This window comes from Schistocerca cancellata, chromosome 3 (genome assembly GCF_023864275.1).
Source record: "Schistocerca cancellata isolate TAMUIC-IGC-003103 chromosome 3, iqSchCanc2.1, whole genome shotgun sequence".
NCBI lineage: Eukaryota > Metazoa > Arthropoda > Insecta > Orthoptera > Acrididae > Schistocerca > Schistocerca cancellata.
In genome coordinates this window covers 183,860,117-183,884,618 of record NC_064628.1, presented here as the reverse complement: position 1 = coordinate 183,884,618, position 24,502 = coordinate 183,860,117, and positions in this window count along the sequence as shown.

Below are 24,502 nucleotides of genomic sequence, written 5' to 3'. Positions count from 1 at the left end.
GGTTAACTCTACTAACGTGAACCACCGTTGTCTTGGTAGGCAATTGCAATTTTACATCGACAGGTGATGTCATTTCCACTACCTGGTACGGTCCCTGGAACTTGTTTGGGATCTTCTCGGTTCTCCCTCATGGAACATACGGATTAGCTAGTAGCACCCATTGGCGTACTCTGTACTGTGGCAACTTCCTCGTTCTACCTCCCATCCGTTCTTGTCGTTCCAACGCTTTCGTGTTAGCTCGTCTAACTCTCTGCCATACTTCCTTAATGGTTTTCGCAAATTGCCTTACATGCTCGCCCTCCACTCCCAGCCTTGGACGAAGCATGTCAAAAGGTGACAGAATCTTCCGCCCATACACCACTTCGTACGGCGACAATCCTGTCGACGCATGAACCTTACTATTAAATGCATTGGTTACGAATTGCAAGTACACATCCCAGTCGTTGTGTTGACTACTTACATAGTGACTCAATATCTTAGCGATCGTGCGAGGCACTCTCTCCATTCATCCGTTTGCGTGCGGATGGAATGGACAGTCCGCAGTTTCCTTACCTCCAGTAACTTACACAGTTTGAAACGTCCCCTTAGAAAAATTATACGAGACTGTGCTTAAACTGACACACAATATTTTTAGCGCAACGCAATCTGACTTTCAAAAATCCCTACAAAAGAATGGCCCTGACTAAGATTAACCCATACCTTTCACCAATCACTTACCTCACAAAAATCTTCTTTACTCGAACTACTGCAATACAGCGAGCGCCACTACTGCCAGCTAAATAAAAGATTCAAACTACTGAAGGCACTAACTACTGATAGGCATAGTTAGGAAATGAAAGATTTTGATAGAGAACAAACAATGTATTTACCTTAATAGTGTTGAAAAGTCATAATATACATAGCAGTTCATGACATCCAGTGTAACAAATGTCAAAACTCCGCCATTTCTCTCCCCACATCCACCACTGCTGGTGGCTCACCTCCAACTGCTCAACGCTACGCGCTGTTCACATCCATCTTCCCAACGCTACAATGGCAGACAACAATGCAAACTAGCCACAGACTGCACACAGCACAGCCAGTGATTTTTCATACAGAGCGCTACGTGGCGTTACCAATAAGAAACCTAAACAGCCTACTTACATAGCCCCCATGCTCCCCACAAAAAAATTTACAAATTGTTTTGGGCACTGGCCAATACAGATTTGAAAAATTTTTTCATAATTACAGTAAGAAAGATATCACATGCACACACTTATTAATACAATGCTGGTCAAAAGCTAAAATTTTTTCACAGTCCATAAAGACAGCCCTGATCATTCATCACAGTAAAACTGCCGTTTCTTTTCTCAAATTCTGAGCAGTAAAAGACAATGCACACAGAAGTAGTGGATTTCCATGCAGTTTTGAAGAAGTAGTGTTGTCCTTCCAACGGAAAGACAGTGCTGACTCTTGACATGCTGACAGGTAATGGGCCACAACAGAGCAAACCCACAGCAGAGTCATTCGACGTTTTGAAGAATATTGGTAGGTAGGTCATCACAGAGCAGACCCACTATAGTCTTGGTAGGGAGTATGGTAAAGGTGGGCCACCAGAGCTGCAGACCCACTGCAGTCCTTGTAGAAATAATGGTACTGATGAGTCATCAAAGATGCAGACCCACTGTAGTCCTTGTAGAGATGGCCAGCAGCCATCTGTTGTGACTGTGCAGGTGCACAATCACCACCGAAGAGTCTTGCAGACAATATAGCAAGTCCATAAACCACCACTTTTGCACTCACGAAGTTTTTGAAATTGTCCTTAGAACCAGCAATGCTGTTATCCAGTCCCTTGCTGAATTATTAACACATGTGCAAACACTATCAGTCCCTACTTCTCACATATTGTCCATTACTATGACCAACAGATATGTGTGAATTGAAATGAATGCTTACAAGTTACTTAATTTGATGAACTGGTGTCAATTACAATTTTATAACATAAGAATACAATAACAAAAGTACAAAATACATAATTAAAAACATAACAATACAGATAACATTTGTAGTAATACAGGCTTTACAAAAGAATAGAAATAGAGATATACATCAGTGTTACAGGAATTATGACATGAGTACATACATAAAGGATCAGAATAAATTTCTAAACATCAACTTCACACATGAGCATTAAAACAGAACAGAATAAATAATGTCTAAGCATATTTACAAGGTAAATAACATATTATTAATGCCAATTATATTTGAGGATAACAGTATTCCTCATCATAGTGAATGTAGCTTAGTATTAGAAGAAGAAAAAATTCTATGAAACTACACAGAGACAGGAAGGAAACAAATACACAAAGGTACACAAACACATAGTGGGATAACACAAAAGGAAAGGACAGGGTTCGTTTTCAGTGTAACATTTGGTACTGCAGTCCAACTCAAAACTTCATTCCATAGATCTTTCGTCTTATTTCGATATTTGCTCCAGAAAAAAAAATCCTATTCAAGCATGCTTTCTGTATTTTTCTCGTATAACCTCTCAGTGAATTTCTTCAAATTCATCGCAACTCATTCTCTTATATAGTCTACCCCTTCTTAAGCTAACTTAAATCTACTGAGCTCAGATGCTAAACTAAGGGACGAGGCAATGCAGCAACACAAAACAATTAACACAAACAGCAATGACAAAAAAAAATGGAAATTGGCAAAGCAATTGCAACATTACAACTAATATGAGGCAATGTGCAGCAAACAAGAAAAATAAATCAGTAGTAAACTGGCTTAGAAGAGTATCACAAAGTCAAATTCAGTAACACTATGCCTGGCAAACAGCAGCAGCAAATGAAATAACTTATATCTAAACATGACATAGCTCAAGCAAAAAAATATTACAGTAAAGACAATAATGCAGACAAGGGAAATGTATATTCACATCTTAATGTCTATGTAATTAAAGTGGTGCACCACAAAAACTAATTCTACAAAAAATTACCAAGTACTTGAAAAGAAAATTATATATGCAGTTATTGTTATGAGTCCCTTCTTATTGTTCTTTCCATTCCAAGAGCTCCTTTTTCGAAGAATGTGGATCATAAAATAATTATTTAATAGATCTGTTGACAGAAAGTGCTCACATTAGCAAATGCATCAAAGTTTATTTTATAAAACTAATGCTGCAACACAGCTGGACACCAGATATTAAACAAAATGAGCAATCTCTCAACTACAAAGACAATTGATGTAAAATGTTTCTCATCATTTCATTAGGCATTTTAGTAAATATCATAAATTACGAGCTCCACAGTATGCTTTCAACAAGGAAATGCCAATAGCGAGGATAATGGCCTCCCCTTTCTTTTTTTCTACCTGTGCCACTGAAAAGGCACACTCTAATGGCTTTTTCTCTAGGCGTCTGACACAGCTGGGTGCCCACGACGCATTACGTGCAGGTGGTCACTTAACTTTCTTACGGAAATATTTACGACAGCTGTTTCCGCTACAGTGACAGTCTCATATAAAAATATTTCACAGGACAAGAATTTGCGTTACAAATCTGTAGAAACAAAATCCTATTGATATAACAGAGTCCAAAAAATTTTCGTTGCCATTGTAATACACTCCTGGAAATTGAAATAAGAACACCGTGAATTCATTGTCCCAGGAAGGGGAAACTTTATTGACACATTCCTGGGGTCAGATACATCACATGATTACACTGACAGAACCACAGGCACATAGACACAGGCAACAGAGCATGCACAATGTCAGCACTGGTACAGTGTATATCCACCTTTCGCAGCAATGCATGCTGCTATTCTCCCATGGAGACGATCGTAGAGATGCTGGATGTAGTCCTGTGGAACGGCTTGCCATGCCATTTCCACCTGGCGCCTCAGTTGGACCAGCGTTCGTGCTGGACGTGCAGACCGCGTGAGACGATGCTTCATCCAGTCCCAAACATGCTCAATGGGGGACAGATCCGGAGATCTTGCTGGCCAGGGTAGTTGACTTACACCTTCTAGAGCACATTGGGTGGCACGGGATACATGCGGACGTGCATTGTCCTCTTGGAACAACAAGTTCCCTTGCCGGTCTAGGAATGGTAGAACGATGGGTTCGATGACGGTTTGGATGTACCGTGCACTATTCAGTGTCCCCTAGCCGATCACCAGTGGTGTACGGCCAGTGTAGGAGATCGCTCCCCACACCATGATGCCGGGTGTTGGCCCTGTGTGCCTCGGTCGTATGCAGTCCTGATTGTGGCGCTCACCTGCACGGCGCCAAACACGCATACGACCATCATTGGCACCAAGGCAGAAGCGACTCTCATCGCTGAAGACGACACGTCTCCATTCGTCCCTCCATTCACGCCTGTCGCGACACCACTGGAGGCGGGCAGCACGATGTTGGGGCGTGAGCGGAAGACGGCCTAACGGTGTGCGGGACCGTAGCCCAGTTTCATGGAGACGGTTGCGAATGGTCCTCGCCGATACCCCAGGAGCAACAGTGTCCCTAATTTGCTGGGAAGTGGCGGTGCGGTCCCCTACGGCACTGCGTAGGATCCTACGGTCTTGGCGTGCATCCGTGCGTCGCTGCGGTCCGGTCCCAGGTCGACGGGCACGTGCACCTTCCGCCGACCACTGGCGACAACATCGATGTACTGTGGAGACCTCACGCCCCATGTGTTGAGCGATTCGGCGGTACGTCCACCCGGCCTCCCGCATGCCCACTATATGCCTTCGCTCAAAGTCCGTCAACTGCACATACGGTTCACGTCCACGCTGTCGCGGCATGCTACCAGTGTTAAAGACTGCGATGGAGCTCCGTATGCCACGGCAAACTGGCTGACACTGACAGCGGCGGTGCACAAATGCTGCGCAGCTAGCGCCATTCGACGGCCAACACCGCGGTTCCTGGTGTGTCCGCTGTGCCGTGTGTGTGATCATTGCTTGTACAGCCCTCTCGCAGTGTCCGGAGCAAGTATGGTGGGTCTGACACACCGGTGTCAATGTGTTCTTGTTTCCATTTCCAGGAGTGTACATTCACGCATTTACATACATTTCATAACTCTTAAAGTACGATTCTTGGTTTCCAACAACCTTTTTCACAAATCAGAGTCCCCAACCACTACTCATTATTCGTTACCTTATTACACATATACATATTCGTCGACACTTCTTCAATATTTCATCATTACAGATACATATCATAATCAAATAACTCATATAGCATCAGCCTATTAATCATAAACATACCTCAGCAGCATAATACACATCATCGTCGTAGTAATAACACCATAACACCTCAGTCAAATCTCAGAAACATCGTAGCTTTTTGCAATAATGTCAAAATCTAAAAAAAATTCTCTGCTCATTTCAATAGTGTCATCTACCTCAAACGTACTTTAAAATCATTCTCCCTTACCAAATACATCATTCAAAGCTCTCATAGTATCACAATGGTTCTGAAAAATATGAAGGGTTCACACTGTACAGACAAAATACAATTTCATAAGTGTGAAGTTATCCAGCTGTGTAATTGCGTATTCATCTGTCACTGTGACGTAGTAAAAAAATTTGTCTCTCTCAGTTAAATTATCAGATAGCTGTGTAATTTATGTATTAGAGAAATATGGTACCAATGTGTAAAGTTGTATAAGCAAATACCATATTAGCTAGGGCTCCTTGTGCTTGCCAAACACATGGTACACAAAGTAGGCGTGTACCCCCCCTGAGGATTAATGTAATTATACCCTCAGGTATTACAGATTACAAGAATGGAATGAAACGTATTACGGAAAACCTTTGTATCATTGTACTTCAAATATCTTTAAAAATAAATGATTTAAGTACAAAATTAATCACTCAATTACGCATCCTGTAGCGCTAAATGTGCGTCTTGCTGTAAGATAATCTCTGTGGAAATGTCGCAGTTATTGTCCTCTGAAAGCTAAGTTCTGCAGAAGTCAATGTACTTACCTCATGATAAACAAAAGTGAAATGCTTTGCATATAGATATCTTAGTTATTACGCTTATTGTTGTGATGAAGAAATTACTGTGCTGTAACGTATAGTTGTGCTACAGAAAAGGCTGTCTCATTGTAGCTATATCACAAAAGTTACTACTAAAACATGTTTTGCTTTCCAGAATACTTCAGAAAAACTGTGCAGATATAAAACAGATACACCGCAAAAGCAACATTGTAAACTGTCACTCATTAGTAGTGTCGTGATAAAATCGTGCAGCTGTCACATAAACTAACCACTGTGTCATCTGGTATCTCACAGAAAGTACTTTAAATCCAGAATGTATTTTCAAGTAAACGAAAATGTTGCATTAAAATCTCATTAGCAGTACTGGTAAATGTTCTAAGTATGTGAGCCTTATAGTCATTACGTAATCATGGAACTAACAAACAAGAATGTACACACACAATAACACTGTATCGTCTGTTCACAATGACAATGCATTCGCAATTTCTGTTTAAATAAGTTCTCTTGGTTCTTGACTGGATATTTAACTTCAAACATTGTTGCATGGTAACTGTTTCTAAGTCTGACAATGCATACTAGAAATGTGAAGTGAAACGTTTTATGGCAAAGACTAAGTTAAAAAGCAGATTATCTTTCAATAAACGGTTTTACATGTAAAATGTGGTGTAAACCTTTGCTCTTCCTAGTACGCAGAGTTTTTCAACTTTAACTCAATTATCATGTGGTATGCGTTGGTAAAGAATACTGGAATTTTTCTCAAGGTTAGCGTCTATGTTATTTTTCCCTGAGCCAGCGGGCGCACGTGGCTCCCTGCGGTGCGAGTCATTGTCTGTTTCTTTGTTGGCGCGCGTTGTTACAGGGATTAGGAGACCTAGCTTCTACAAATTCGCCTTGCCGAGAGTGCCCTGCTCTGTTTGAATCTCGCCAGTTCTGATGGAATTCAGGTCTGTCGTTTTGTCGGTAGTTTACATAGTTTCTTGTTTGTCGGTCATGTGGTGGAGAATTTCTCCCGGAATCGTAACTGCGTGGTGGACAGTTGCATCTGAAGTTATTCTGTCTCCCTTGATAATAATAGTTCTGGTTGCCAAATTGTCTGTTTCTATTATTGTCTCTTTCATATTCATTACTACGGAAATGCGATCTTTCTCTGTAACCATTATTACTCTGCCAGTGGTTGTCATATGGGTGGTGTCTGTTTTGGTCACGATTTGCGTTGTAAGAATAGACTTGTCGTGTCCAGTTATTGTTTCTGTCGTCACGGAATTGTGACGGATGTGACCTGCAGTGATTGTTTTCCCGTTTTCGCATCCCACGACTGTCTGTGTCAATTTCTAATTCTTGTAAGAGTCCCTGAAAAGCTTCAATGTCGTCTTTGCAACGTCCTGCCAAAATAATATGTCGTAAATGTTCAGGTAATTTGATTAAGCAAATGCGGATAAGTTCTGAGGGGCTGTATGAGTTTGACAGGTACTGATTCTTGTGCAACATGTTTTCAAAATATTTCACAAGACTGGAAAATTCAGATTGTTCGAAATGTTTCATCATTATGATGCTATGTTTTACTCGGTCTTGTGTAGCTTGAGACCAACATGCTGAGAGGAATGCATGGTAAAATACTCCTTCACTGTGGCAATCGTGAATGACTGATCGCATTCTTACAGCTGGTTCATTCTCTAATTAGCCACACATAAATTCTAACCTGTGCTCCAATGACCAGTTGGGAGGAAAACAATGAGAGAATTGATGGAGCCACGCTTGTGAATGAATGTTGTTGGCAGAATTCTTAAATGTTTTGAATTTACGTGTAGTAATGAACAGTTTATAGTCAAAATCATCGTGTCGGCGAGTAGCATATCGGTCATTGTTACGTCGTTTCGGCGGTTCCATCTCAAAATTCGGTGTACCTTGCCAATTTCTTTCATAATATCCGAAGTGCCCTGAGTTATTATTTTGTGGCTTTTCCGTATTTCTAAGTTCCTCTTCCCGTGTTGGAGCGCAAGTGTCCTCTCAAATATGAAATTTTGTATTACTTGTGCCAACTGATCTTGTACTTCCCGGATTTCTCTTTTGTATTGCGTATTAATTTGATTCTGCTTTTGTTTGAATTTCTTAATTTGTTCATACTCTTCTGTGTCAGTGATGGCTACAGGTCTTGTGTTATTCAGATCATCATCTACCTTTGCAGATAAGTTAGTGAACTGATCCGAAAGTTCGGCTACTTTCTCCGATAGTGTACTTATTTCCTCAGTGTGTTTTTCTGAACCAAGTTTCAGAGTGTCCATTTGTGTTGAAATCGTATCTACTGTGTCCTTTAAGTTTTCTTGAGTTTTTGCAAGTTGCGTAACCGAATCGGTAGATGCAACTGAGTCAATTTTAGCTTGCAAGGTGTCGTGATTTTCATGAACAATAGTTTGCAGTTCTTTTATTGCTGCTTCGTGATTCTGTAATGCATTTTCATGCCGCGAAAAAATAGGTTGGAAATGCTCACAAATTTGTGTTTTTACGTCATTACAGACCTTTTGACATTTCGATTCGATTTTATGCAACTCAGTAGTTAAATCTTCACGTGTTTGTTCAAGCATATGTTCCACGGCATTTTGTTCCATTGTGTCTAACTTTTGAAGCTTTTGTCCCATTTGTTGCATTAATTGTAATAACAATGCACTGGTGTCTGAAACATGTTCCTCAGTGCTTTTCGGCAGTGAATTTGCACCGGCAACATTCACATTTTGACTAGCGGAGAATGTGTCTTGACTCATTTGAGAAAACGGTGAGAACCCAAAATCTGAATCTACAGTATTTGCGAAATTGTGTCCTGTCATTTCGGGTTCCTGAGGCGAGCTGTTGCCGACCGATCGATCGATAATGCTCCCCTGTTCACTACCTGTTTCACTGTCTACACCATTATTTGACGCCCGCTCCATTTCCCTATGCACAGTTACCAAATTACTACTTTGAATATTAGTTAATTCATTACATGGTGGCGCTAACACACTGCTTTCGTCTTCACTGTCATTTCTCTGTTTACTTTGGAGCCTAGTATTACGTTTTTCACACGCCATTATTGTCACAATATTTCACGCGACAACACAGAAAAACACAATTTGAAGAGCAAAAATAGGGGAACACATTAACATAGCACTGAAAATAATATCTAGTTAATCGCAAGCGCAGCTGCGAAATACTTGGTGCACATCTACATGCATGCCACAACTGTTTTACTGTACAAAAATGATAAACTACAACTACAAAGGAGATTCTCTCTACAATTACGCGCTAGCAATAAACAATAGCTACACTAATTACACAAACTACAAGAAAAAAATCAGAAGATTCCAGTGAGGTATCCTAGGCTAAGGGTCGACATATGAAACGTCCCCTTAGAAAAATTATACGAGACTGTGCTTGAACTGACACAAAATATTTGTAGCGCAACGCAATCTGACTTTCAAAAATCCCTACAAAAGAATGGCCCTGACTAACATTAACCCATACCTTTCACCAATCACTTACCTCACAAAAATCTTCTTTACTCGAACTACTGCAATACAGCGAGCGCCACTACTGCCAGCTAAATAAAAGATTCAAACTACTGAAGGCACTAACTACTGATAGGCATAGTTAGGAAATGAAAGATTTTGATAGAGAACAAACAATGTATTTACCTTAATAGTGTTGAAAAGTCATAATATACATAGCAGTTCATGACATCCAGTGTAACAAATTTCAAAACTCCGCCATTTCACTCCCCACATCCACCACTGTTGGCGGCTCACCTCCAACTGCTTAACGCTACGCGCTGTTCACATCCATCTGCCCAACACTACAATGGCAGACAACAATGCAAATTAGCCACAGACTGCACACAGCATAGCCAGTGATTTTTCATACAGAGCGCTACGTGGCGTTACCAATAAGAAAACCTAAACAGCCTACTTACAAGTTGCTTCATCATATCAGACGTGGAATTAGTACCTTGATCCGAGATTAAGGACTGAGGTGTCCCACACCTGAGTAACCAATTATTAACTACAGCTTGTGGCACTGTACTTGCTTTCTGATCTGGTAATGCGACCATGACTAAATACCTAGAAAAGTGATCAATCACTGTTAACACATACTTATTCCCTGCTGCACTCCTAATGCATGGGCAAAATACATCGATTGCGACTTGCTGGAAAGGTCTGTCTGCCTCTGGTAATCTTTGAAGCTGAATCATTTGATGGCTCAAGTCCGCACGCTGTGGGCATGACACACAATTCCTGTCGTACTCGACCACGTCTTGACGTCGTGTCCTCCACCAACACTTCTCCGCTATCCGCCTATCCGTAGCTCTTCTCCCGCCATGTCCTGAAAGAAAATGGTGACGCGCCTGTTGCAAAACTTCAGATCTTAACGCTGCTGGTATGACGACGCGCGGGCCGCATTTCATCGACCTGCAAAGTAACCCGTCCTGTACTAGGAACTGCGATTGCTTTCTGAACAATTGGCAATCACTATCCACGGCTTGTGCCCTAATCCACTCATCTTCAGTCACCCCTGTTACTTGTAACACTGCCACTTTCCTGCTCAATGCGTCAGCATCGGCATGTTTCACACCTGGCTTGTGTATTACCTCATAATCGACCTCACTGAGTTTCAGCACCCATCTCACTAGCCCACTCGCTGGGTCTTTCAGACCTAAGAACCATTTCAGAGCTGAATGATCCGTCACAACCTTAAACCTTCTACCGTACAGATAGCATCGAAAGTACGAAATCCCGTATATTATCGCTAACAATTACTTCTCCGTCGTGGAGTAATTTTGTTCCGCCTTGTTAAGTTGACGAGACGCCAACGCAATCGGATGTTCTTTGCCATCAATTTCTTGCCCAAGTACAACCCGAAGAGCGTGATTAGACGCGTCACATTGTAGTATAAACTCCTTCGAAAAGTTTGTAAACCTCAAAACTGGATCTGATGTCAGCATCCGTTTCATCTCTTGAAATGCTTCCTTGCACTCTCGCGTCCGCTGGAAGGTAACACCTTGTCTTGCTACTTAGTAAGTGGCCTCGCTATTTCTGCGAACCCCTGTACGAATTTTCGATAACAGCTCGCAAGACCAATATACGATTGCAGTTGTTTAACCGTTTGCGGAACCGGAAAATCTCGTACTGCAGAAGTGAGACGAGGATCTGTCTGTACCCTGCCCTGACTGATAACATGCCCGAGATAATTTACTTGTGTTTGCGCAAAATGGCATTTGTCCAAACTTAATGTTAGCCGTGCTGCCTCTAATCTTTTAAACACCTCCTCTAACCGTTCCACATGCTGCTCTATATCTCTTGAAAGAACTATAATGTCATCCAGATCCACCATTCATTTTTTCCGTTGCAACCCGCGAAGGACTCCATCCAACAAACTCTGAAATGTTGCTGGAGCGTTTTTTAGTCCAAACGGCATTCTTTTACACTCGAAGTGACCACAATGCGTTGTAAATACTGTTTTTGGCCTGTCCTCCGGACATACTTCAATCTGGTGATAACCGCTTCGCAAATCCATAGTGGACAAAAATTTACCCTGCGCTAGGTTGTATAACGTTTCTGTGATATTCGGAATCGGATATACGTCCGCCACTGTCCGTTCATTCAAATGTCTGTAATCGCAACAAAAGCGAAATTTTTTCTACCCTTCCGGAACTAGGAAAACGCTACTAGACCAAGGACTATTACTGTGCTGGATTATCCCATCTTCCAGTTGTTGCTCTATTAATTGCTCTACTACTGGTTGTAATTGTTTCGGTAGTCTGTATGGCTTACGATACACTGGAGCGTGATTCCCTGTCGAAATACGATGCTGTGTTATCGGTGTATCAGGTAACGTACCCTGTGCTTCAAACAATGCTTTATACTTTAGTAATAATGCATCTATACCCGGACGATCATTTCCTCTCAAATGATTTGCCTTGTCACGAAGTGCAGACGTGCTGACGGTTTGCTTTACATCATAGTCTAGCCTCCAACTATCAATGTCTTCTTCATCCATTAACTCTACTGTGACTATTATTAATCCCTTCGACAGATCGACATCATTCCACCCGAAGTTATCTAAACGCACCGGAACCATAAACTGCCCGTTTATGTCCGTTACTTGTGATACACTCCTACAAATAAAGCAATGCTTTTCGTCTTAAACCTCATTACTCGGTAGTGGCTATACCAAGAATAGCCCCTGCTGTGGCACATCGACATCCACTGGTACGCAGATCAACTTCCCTGACCTGTTCGTACTTTGTCACACGAAATCCCCTTTAATGCACTTGTACGCAGTTTAGTTGATATCACGGTAGCTATCGGTGCATCTTGCGACTCTGAAACATTTGCAACGGCTGTACCCATTGAGAACAAGTTCCCATCGAGTTCCAGCGTATGTTGCGAATGGTAAATTTTGGCGTGAGGTTTAATCAGAAAGTCCAACCCAAGTATCGCTGAAAATCCCTGTCCCACAGTTGAAAACACCTCCATTTGCTCCCGGAACCACACGTTCCCTATCTTAAACTTGAGCTGTGCTGTCCCTAGTGCATCTAATTTTTTATCACCTACTGCGCGCAATCTGTATCTCGGAGCTTCCAATCCTTTCTTGCCCACGAGGTCCACACTGACAGCTGATACAGGCGCTCCAGTACCCACAAAAATTCTTCGCCACTTATCTTTTATCCAAACCATCAAACTACAATCCGCCTCTTCGTGCACCCTCTCAGTACCTATTTTTACTGGGAATACAACCCGACGGCAGGAAAACTCCCTTTTTCGTTTAACAGTATTTTGCCTGCTGTATCATTAACCCGTTTCTTGGCTTTACACTGTCGTGCTTTATATCATATTTTCTGACAATTGAAACACTGCGGTTCCCGATATTGTCCCTTAAAATGACCTTGCTTCCCACAACGGCAGGAGTTTCCTTATTTTATTTGCGGCCCTTACTTCTGGCAAGCATGTCGTACCTCGTATTCTGGCTGTCCACAATATATGAACAGTAACTAAATATTTATAGCGATGTGAAACTATTACTAAGAAGTTGACTTCTGGATGCAAAGTAATAGCACTACCGAAGCAGAAACATTAGTCAGACAACAAAAACTAATAACGTTTAAATAATAATTATTTGTTAATATCAGAACCTACGATAAAAATTAAACAGATTAAAATTCAGTGCTACTTCTACGAATGGTTGGTTAGTGGATTTGGGGGTGGGGACCAAATAGCAAGGTCATCGATCCCATCGGATTAGGGAAGGATGGGGAAGGAAATCGGCCCTGTCCTTTCAAAGGAACCACCCCAGCATTTGCCTGAAGCGATTTAGGCAAATCACGGAAAAACTAAGTCAGGATCGCCGGAAGTGGATTCGAAGAGGCGTCCAGTCTGCTAACCACTGTGCCATCTGGCTCGGTTTATACGAATGAAATAAATATTCGAAACTCTTCAAATAAAGAAATTAAATGTGAACATTATTCCACAATATTACAATTACTTATTTACACTACTAATTTTCCATGTTTTTTCTTTCGTACACACTGATTTTAAATAATTTCAATTTTTGATCAAACAAATAACGAAAATTATCTCAATAGAACTGCCTCTGGACATTACAACAGAATAACTGTTTATATTTCGCTATGTGATACAAGTATTGTAACGGATTACAGTAAATGCGATAGTCACCCACCTGTATGAATACATACTGATTTAGCGCACTGCTTAAATGTGTCACTGATATACGGTCCACGATAATAATAGCGAAGCACCCAGAAGGAAACGAAATGAAACTTCTCGGGTTGAAAGGGTACGAAATGAATAAAATGTTCTCGGTTTCCAACCACGACAGTTGCTTAAAACTACATGAGCTTTCGGCCAAGCACTCCTTGGCGATTGTCAAGTGGTATGACGCGATTGGAAACCCGAGAACATTTTATTCAATGTTATCGCCGCGAGACTCTGCATTCATACAGGGTACGTAACGTTTCTTCTGTGATTTCAATGCGGAGTCAAATCTACAAAGAATCTGACAGCATGAGCACTCTTAACGGTATGACATTACACATCCTCCAGCCTGGATGCATGCACTGAGTCACAAAACCTAGTACTCTCCCCTTAGGCGAATTCGTGCACAACTGTAGTCAGAGGTCCTTGAGACCATAGTTACTGGCACTGTGAAGCAGCTGACGTCCGAGCTGTTCTCACACGTATTCTATCAACATCAGAAAGTAACTGAAACACCGCGTTGAAAGTTCATAGAGAGGTGTGTCATGTGCGAACGACCGTTTTCCCACTGAAAATCAGCACCACGGTACTAAGACGTACACTATGTGATCAAAAGTATCCGAAACCCCCAAAAACGTACGTTTTTTATATTATGTGCATTGTGCTGCCACTTACTGCCAGGTACTCCATATCAGCGAACTCAGTAGTCATTAGACATCGTGAGAGAGGAGAGTGTGGTGCTCTGCGGAACTCATTGACTTCGAATGTGGTCAGGTGAATGGGTGTTACTTGTGTCATAAGTCTGTACGTGATACTTGTACACTCATAAACATCCCTAGGTTCACTGTGTCTGATCTGATAGTGCAGTGGAAAGGTGATGGGAAACGTACAGCACAAAAGCGTACACGCCGACCTCGTCTGTTGACCTACAAAGACCGCCGACAGTTGAAGAGGTTCGTAGTGTCTAATAGGCAGACATCTATCCACACCATCACACAGGAATTCCAAACTGCATCAGGATCCAGTGTAAGGTAAGCAGGCTGTTCAGGTTTTTATGTTGGTAACGCCACGTAGCGCTCTTTATGAAAATCACTGACTGTGCTGTGTGCAGTCTGTGGCTGTTTGGCATTGTTGAAATATTCGCTTGTGTAGTGTTGGGCAGCTGGATGTGAACAGCGCGTAGCGTTGTGAAGTTGGAGGTGAGCCGCCAGCAGTGGCGGATGTGTAGAGAGAGATGCCAGAGTTTTGAGAGGTAGCTATAAGCGAACGATCTGGAGATGTGTCCTTTAAGTTTTCCTGAGTTTTTGCAAGTTGCGTAACCGAATCGATAGATGGAAGTGAGTCAATTTTAGCTTTCAAGGTGTCGTGATTTTCATGAACAATAGTTTGCAGCTCTTTTATGGCTGCTTCTTGATTCTGTAATGCATTTTCATGACGCGAAAAATAGGTTGAACATGCTCACAAATTTGTGTTTTCACTTCATTACAGAATTTGTGACATTTAGATGCAATTTTAAGTAACTCCGCAGTTAAATCTTGACGCGTTTGGTCAGGCGTTTATTCCATTGAGTCCAACTTTTGAAGCTGTTGCTGTGTTTGTCTCTAATTTTGTTCCATTTGTCTTTGTGTTTGTTTCATTTGTTGCATTAATTGCCATAATAATGTATTACTGTCTGGAACATGTTCCTCTATGCTTTTCAATAGTGCATTTAGACCGGCAGCTTTCGCATTTTGAAAAGCAGATAATGTGTCCTGACTTAATTGAGAAAAAGGTGAGGACGCAAAACCTGAATATACAGTATTTGCAAAATTTTGTACTGTCATTTCGGATTCATGAGGCGAGCTGTTGCCTACCGATCGATCGACAATACTACCCTGTTCACTAGTTGTTTCACTGTCTACACCATTATTTGCCGCCTGGTCCACTTCCCTATGCACAATTACCAAATTAGTACTTTTAATGTCTGTTAATTCATTACATGGTGGTGCTGATAAGCTACGCTCGTCGGCACTATAATTTCTCAGTTTACTTTGGAGCCTACTGTTACGTTTACACACACCATAATTATCACGTATTTCACATGATAACAAGAAAAGCACAGTCTGAAGAGAAAAAACAAGTAAACACATTAAAATAGCACTGACAATAATATCTAATTAACTGCAAGCACAGCTGCGAAATATTTGGTGCAAATCGACATGCATGCCACAACTGTTCTACAGTACAACAAAGAAAAACTACAACTAGAAATGAAATTCCCTCTACAATTACGCGCTAGCAATAAACAATAACTAATCTAATTTCTCAAACTACAAGAAAAAATCTGAAGATTCCAGTGAGGTATCCTCGGCTAAGTGTCGACATATGTAACGTCCCCTTGGAAAAATTTAAACATGACGGTGCTGGGAAACCTCTTACATTATTTGATTTTCAAACAGCTGAGCAAAACTCAAAGTACTCAAATAGTTTTCTCTTTACTTATTCTGATCATCACTAAACCGACACACAATATTTTTTTTTAGCGCAACGCAATCTGACTTTCAGTAATCCCTACAAAAGAATGGCCCTGACTAACAATAACCTATACCTTTCATGAATCACTTACCTCACAAAAATCTTCGTTACTGGAACTACTGCAATACAGCAAGCGCCAATACTGCCAGCTGAATAAAAGATAATAACTCCTGAAGACACTAACTGCTGATAGCCATTGTTAGCAAATGAATGATTTTGATAGAGAACAAACAATGTATTTACATTAATAGTGTTCAAAATTCATCACATGTATATCTATCAGTTCATGACATCCATCTTTACAAATTTACTTTTTATGGGCTACACACGTCCAGATCCTCCGCTTGTAGCAACCTCTCAAAACTCTGACATCTCTCTCTTCACATCCACCCCTGATGGCGGCTCACCTCCAACTGCACAACGCTACGCGCTGTTCACATCCAACTGCCCAACACTACACAAGCGAATATTCCAACAATGCCAACCAGCCACAGACTGCACACAGCACAGTCAGTGATTCTCATACAGAGGTCTACGTGGCGTTACCAACATAAAAACCTAAACACCCTACTTACAAAAGGACTATGACAGTTAGGAGGGAGGAGAGTAATCTTGCATTTCATGGTCGAGTGGTTGCTCATAAGCCACACACCACTCCGGTGAATGCCAAACGAAGCCTCACATGGTGTAAGGAGCGTAAACGTTGGACGACTGAACAGTGCAGAAACGTTGTATGGAGTGTCGAATCACGGTATACAATGTGGCGATCCGATGGCAGGGTATAGGTATGGCGAATGGTCGGTGAACGCATCTGCCAGCGTGTGTAGTGCCAACAGTAAAATTCGGAGGCGGTCGTGTTATAGTGCGGTCGTGTTTTTCATGAAGTCTAGAAGCCCTTGTTGTTTTGAGTGGCACAATCACATCTTAGGGTTACACTGATGTTTGAAGCACCTTCTTGCTTCCCACTGTTGAAAAGCAATTAGAGGATGGCGACTGCATCTTGCAACACGATCGAGCACATATTCATAATGCACGGCCTGTGGCGGAGTGGTTACACGACAATAGCATCCTTGTAACGGACTGGCCTGCACAGAGTCCTGACCTGAATCTATAGAACATCTTTAGGATGTTTTGGAACGCCGACGTCGTGCCAGACCTCACCGACCGGCATTGATACCTCTCCTCAGTGCAGCATTCCGTGAAAATGGGCTGCCATTCGATAAGAACTCTTTCAGCTCCTGATTGAACGTATGCCTGAGGGAGTGGAAGCTGTCATCAAGGCTAAGGTTGGACCAACAACTTTTTGAATTCCAGCATTACCGATGGAGGGCGCCACGAACTTGTAAGTCATTTTAGCCAGGTGTCCGGATACGTTTATCATATAGTGTAGCACATGAGGATGTAGGAGGACAACGACGTACCAATTTGCCATCAGGGTTCCCTCAGTCAATATCAGCAGTGACTTGGACTCTACACGACGGCTTCTCACACCACCACGTTCAGCTTTTCCCACAATATCAGATAAATCAGAAGTCATCCCAAGTTGCAATCATACTCGTCAAGGATGTTATTCTTGGTTAGTCCGGAAACTGAACACCTCGCGAAGCCTTTCGTCAGGAGTCCGTGTTTCCCAGCCGCGGCCCTACTCCAAACGCAGTCGTTGCACCCTAAGCATAGGACGGTAGGTTTCTGGTCTCCGATCTACAGTGTGGGATGACAATGAATGTATCTGGGAGCGCATTACTCTCTCTCTCTGGAGGCAGGAGTAGACGTGATGAGTCTATGACTTGCATTGTGTAGTGTAAAAGACGGTGACCTTCCCAGACGTGGACGACCGAAATCTTGACGACGAGTACGCCTGTCCTTATGTTCCCAAGCAGTCCAACATTGGACCACTGTCACATCAGAATGCATTTCAGTTCTGGCTCTAGCAGATTCGACGATCCAGCTAACTGGAGACTTACAGTAAGACCCTTTACTAAGTCTACCAGGTGATAACACCGATACACCCGGGCACGTGGCATCACTCAACAGATGACGCTCTTCACTCCTTTTATTTATCGTACAAGCAAGGCCTGTTAACAACGTTAAACACAAATAACATTAATGGCTTCTGGTTGTCGTTCTACCTGTCACAGAGAATTTCAGCTCTAAACAATGGTATGTGTGTGTTCAAAGATACATTGACAACTGACCATGTATTCTGGATGCTTCACTTTTCTTGTCAGACAGTGTAACTCGTTGTGGCTTAAAATACTGCAGTCACTTCAATAAAGAACTTCTTGAACAGCGAAATTTTCGATTGCCTGTACTATTTCCTACGTTTCTAGTTGAAATCGGTGGAACGTTTCTCTTCTTTCACTAATAATATCGAAGCAATAAAGCAGTGAATGTTGCTGGAGTTATTCGCACAATTTGTAGCTGCAGGCATGTCACCTTCTTAAATGACATTTGGGATTACCTAATATGACATAATCTTTCACAGACAAAAACTGTGTTTGTGGCTGCTGGTGGCTATGTTGCAAAAATAACTAAACGAGAAATCAGTGATGATGTTCACAAAAGAGAGGGAGAAAGAGAGAGAGAGGTAGGGAGAGAGAGAGAGACAGCCAGAGTTGTTTCTAACGTCACACTAATGCTCAGGTTATTTAAGAGGAATAGCAAGATTAGCCTGGGGGATTACGGGAAGGCAATCGACCGTGGTCATTCAAAGGAATCATCACGGCTTTCATCTTTAGTGATTCATGGAAATCACGACAAACTCAAATCCTAAAAAAAGGCGGGAAATGTGAGTTAAACGTCCCGTCGACATCGAGGGCACTAGGGACAGAGAATAAGCACGGTTTGCATCAAGGATGCCCCGCATTTACCTAGAGCGATTTAGGGAAATCACGGAAAACCTGAATCTGGATGGCCCGACGGGGATTAGAACTGCCGCCCTCCCGAATCCGAGTTGGCTGTGTTAACTACTGAAACCTAAATCTTGATACCCAGCCAGTAGTTTGAACCGTCATCCTATCGAATACGACTGTAGTCTGTTACCACTGTACCACATCGCTAACTAACGGTGCTCGGAGGAGGTGGACGTAGGGTGAGGTAATCTTAACGTTCGACAAGATTTTCTCGAATAGGTGTACGGCTTCTCCCATTTCTTAAATACAACCGACAGAGAAGGAAGGGGGAGAGGATCTTAGGGCCTAGATTTTGCGGAAGGCAATTTGAGAATCACAAAAATACTGCATAAAGTAGACGCCCGCCGACAATATATATACAGGGTGTTCATCTTTAACCGAAGACATTGAAAACTACACATTGGATCAAAAATGTTATGATTGTAATTTGTTTGACTCGGTGGAGGACGTCCAAAAATACCACACCAGACCCTCCACCCCACCCAGTGTGTGGATGACGGGAGGCAACTTTGAAATCTTCAATGGGAACCCACGATTTTTATTGCAGATTATGATTCTACGGCAAAATAAACATGCATTTTGTCTGAAGCATTTTCTTCGTTTTACCAGACACGACTCTGTAATCGAAGAAACACAAATGGGTACACAATCGTAATTTAGTAAATGCTGCTCAACAATCCCCGAACTATCCAATGGCACGTGGGTCCCGGTATTTCATAACTTGTAATTCGAAACCCCATTCGTAACTTTTTATTCCTCTGACATACGGAGCAGGGGACTACTCGACCCGCCACTGTGGCCGTGTAGCGAACTACGACGTATCATAACAGGCAGTAACTGCGACCGGAGCTTATGTCTTACAGACCTACAACAGATGGCAGATCTAAATGAGCAGCCCAGTTCCAAAAGCCGCTAACTGTATGTAAAGCGAAACAGAGATAATCGCGGAAAACTCGTCCTACCAAAACTATTAAAGACTTCATTTTTTCTGCAAAAAGTAAGAAAAAAGAATTAATTACGCGGTATTAATGGCTGGAATCTGCGATTATGTTTTATATGTTAAAATCGTAAGTGAAATATTGACTTAGCGGTTTTGGCACCTGATGTAAGAAGTAAGTGGATTTTGGAAACGTATCGATACAGTCATAAAACAAATATTTAATTGCAAAATCCGCTGCTCGGTGATATGTTAGGAATTGCAGAAAGACGGAATTTAAATATTGGGAATAAGAACAGGACACTTCTGCTTCAAAGAGAAGTCTGAAAATTCTACAAATTTGGCATGTACAAATACGAAGATGCCTTTACTTTTCCAGGAAAAACTGACTTACTTCTCGTCAAATAAGTAACAGATATGAATAGGTGAAAGATAACCCTAGTGGGGATGTTTTAAATGACTGAGAATGTTGGCCTAATTTTGGTGTTCAAACAAGATTTATTTGTTTATAGAAAAAAACAGACATAAATTATGCTAAACAAGGTATTGACTGAATACCGTCAACAGCTAACAGGTGGTTTGAGAATACACTGGACATGTAACCTGGGTTGGTAAAGACGGTTTAACTCTGGCCCTAAAAATGTGGGTAACGCAATCCAAATTGATCTGATGCTGAGCAGACCTTGATTGATCAAATCTGAGAGCAAGTGGCGATTGAGATCTGTACGCCCTGACAATGCTGGAGCGGCAGAACATTACCCTGTTTGCTTTGTGCGGCGATGTAAATTGCAGCTGGTGAGATGTGTGTGGCGGAGGTGAGAAATGGAGGCGGCACCTGTACATCGATCGCGGCCACGAAAGAAATGCTAAAATCTCACGTTCTACCGATCAGGCAGACGGATAGCAATTTACTCTCTACCACAGCCCTGAAATCGCAGTAGATTTAAGTGGACGCACCTGTTCGATGGTCATACCATTGACCAATTTGGCTTTGTTACACGACAGAGGGCACAAGGATACCAAACGTCTAGACTGGCAAGCCAAAAACGAATAACTGTACCCTCAGAAAACGACCAGTCCGAGACGTTTGAAGAACTTCACCACCGGCTCCCCAGTCCTAACTACTCGCAAGTGACGTCAGAAATACCAACCGCACATACCAGAGCATCGAGTAGAAGTGTTAACCAAAGTTCTGCACCTCAGTGCTTCGCACCTCTCCAGAAAAAATTTCCGTTTTCCCACAAAGTGCACGAACGACACCACCTTCACCCCATCTTGAGCCAATCACAGGGCTCTAGAGGCGCTAAATCTCCCCTCCCACATAACAGCACAAGCTGTTTTCAAACCGGGGCAAGAGTTAAGAAACCTCTGCCTCTGCAAAAAAAAAAGGAAACCGCCAATTAATGGCGTTTAAGTTTTCGCAGAGGGGGAAGAGGAGATTTTCTCTGAAGCCATATCGCTTTCCACGAAAACAAGCAACAGATACAATCTTAAAGATCTTTATGTAAATCGCGTTTGCTTTGGGGCTTGTTAGATCTAGCTATGAGGTGTAATAATGATTGTATCTCCAAATGTATCTCAGATGCCTGATTTTTTTTTTAATGTAATTGATTTGGCTGGGAAGTGGTTCACTGGCCTACTTGCATGATCGGTGAACAAATAACCAGGTGAATAATTATTAAACGTGGCTCTGCACACAATGCCTGGTTTATGACTCCACTGTGTAGATGCGTTCCTTCAGACTGGCACCCCCAGCCCAGGCTTTGGCTGGAGCCATGGCAGGTATTGTGGCATTGTTCTGCTGGAGATGTGTCTTGATGAGGGGCTGCCCTGTCTGCCCTATATGGCTGTAGGCCTGTCCAGCAAGATTTAGTAAGGGATGGGCTTGCCGCCAATTGCTTTCAACACCCAACGTGCTGTTAATACGAGCTAAGAACCATAAAAGTACCTCATACTTTTAGCGCCATACCAGGCTCCATGAATGTCTGCTCAGGCCGTTAACTCTCTAGAGTCTGGCTCAAGGTGCATCATGTTTTAATGCAATCTTTAACAATTTTCTGTATGTGGAAAATAGGTCAGAGAGTAACTTGTCCTCTCTCATAGGTTTTTTTGAAAACATATACCATCGCGTTTTTAACATCGCAAGATAATGTAGGAAATAAAACAAGCTCCAAAGTGCATCGTAGTCAAACATCAACAAAATTTTAGAATATAATAAAATTGGTGGAAAGTTGCGTCTTAGTTAAAACAGCGACCAAAAATTCTAAAAACTGAAACTGGCTGAAAATTGCTTTTATATGACTTCGACTTCAACGCTGGTTCGCTGCTTATAAAATGAGTATCCCTTCCGGCATCTTCAGATGGTTGGCAGCGGCAGGGGTGACTTTAGGAGTGCCTTTCTGCCCATGTAACACCTCAGTGTTGAATTTGAGTGTGTCGTTGGTCGCCCAGTCTTCACAAAAGTGGAATTCCAAAAGCTCTTTGACGTCTCCGAGTTTGGCTTCTGAAAGCTGAACACTAGTTGTGATTGGCGTTGAGCCATTTCCTTTACTGAAAATACCGCCCCCCCCCCCCCCTCCCTTTCAGGCTGCTCTTCCAACCATCTCCAGCTTGAAAGTTGTAGAAAAACTTTTTGAATCTGGAAATATCAGTTACCAGTAACTTTCATAAATTGTTCCATGTCTGCCATAACAAGTAGTGTTAACACAGAAGTCATTCTATAAACATTGTTTTAGTAATACTTTTCTGTCCTTACCTTAAATTTTTGAAAACACTTTCTACTATTCAGGACGCCTCTTCCTTTTTCCGAGAGGAACCGTCACTCTCAGTCTCCTGGTCATTTGTAGCTACAACGATGGGTTCTACTTCCTGCAGAATTCCTACTATTTTAATTACTCCTACTTCGTTTGTACCATCTTCTGCATTTAAATTGTCCACAAACTCACTTATTTTCTTCAAAACACTCACTCGAATACGTCAAAAAACATTCTACTGATCAACTGAACTGTGCTTACCGGCCTAGTTTCGACAATGCATCGGCAACGAGCTCTCCATTGCTGCGTTCGCGACAGAGCAACAATCCTAACTCTGAATAATCCCTCCAGTCGTAGAAAACTGAAAGGTAGCTTTGATGTATAGACTGGTTAGTCTGATTTCAGTTGACGTGCTTTGCATCTGGACATGGCAGCCTACTGCCGTGCCTGTTGAACGTGGAGGGTTATGCAAACGTAGGATATTTCGCGGGCTTTGCACCCGAAGACAACGTGCAGTTAGAGGCTTTTGCAACCGAACACGATTTTCTACAGCCAGTCTCAACTGTTTGTAGCGGGTTTTGCAATATGAAACCATCGTGTCGGTGCTTGAAAAATGTGTACAGTAGTGTGCCTTACTCAAATTCGACAAAAAACGCATTCAGCGGCTTTTGCATCTGAGCTACAAAAAAAGGAAACTAATTAAAAGCATGTACTAGCGGCAGTGCACCACAGTCCATGGGAAAGCGCCCAGTGAGCACACCGCGATTCCGGAATGAACGTAGGTGTTTTGTCACAATACTGCATCGTCGTATCATCCGTTCCAAGTGTCACAGCATCAAGAACTTTATGGCGCCGATTTCCATAAACGGGTAGCGTTTGTGAAGGGCACGTCAGCAAAATGCAGCCGACCCCCACGTTCTTTGCCGAGGTACTTTTTTTCGATGAGCCTACTTTCCCCAACCTTGGTGGCATTAACGGGCAGAACATTCATTTATAGAGTGTAAACAATCCCTACTGGTTACGGCCAGTTGACCGTCAACGTCCTTGGTCGGTCAATCTATGGTATAGTATCATGGGGAACAAACTCATTGGTTTGTACTTTATCGACGGAACGTTCACTGGATGCAAATATTGAGCGTTTCTAGAACAGAAACTACCGGCATTACAGCAGGATGTTGTCCTCGACGTTCGATAACTAATGTGGTTTCACCGTGACAGTTGCCCTGAAAATTACGCAATTGGAACACCGAAGGTAATACACTACTGGCCATTAAAATTGCTGCACCAAGAACTAATGCAGATGATAAACGGATATTCATTGGACAAACATATTATACTAGAAGTGACATGTAATAACTATTTCACGCAATTTGGGTGCATAGATCTTGAGAAGTCAGTCCCCAGAACAACCACCCCTAGCCGTAATAACAGCCTTGATACGCCTGGGCATTGAGTCAAACAGAGCTTGGATGGCGTGTACAGGTACAGCTGCCCATGCAGCTTCAACACGATACCACAGTTAATAAAGAGTAGTGACTGGCGTATTGTGACGAGCCAGTTGCTCGACCACCATTGACCAGACGTTTTCAGTTGGTGAGAGATCTGGAGAATGTGCTGGCCAGGGCAGTAGTAGAACATTTTCTATACCCAGAAAGGCCAGTGC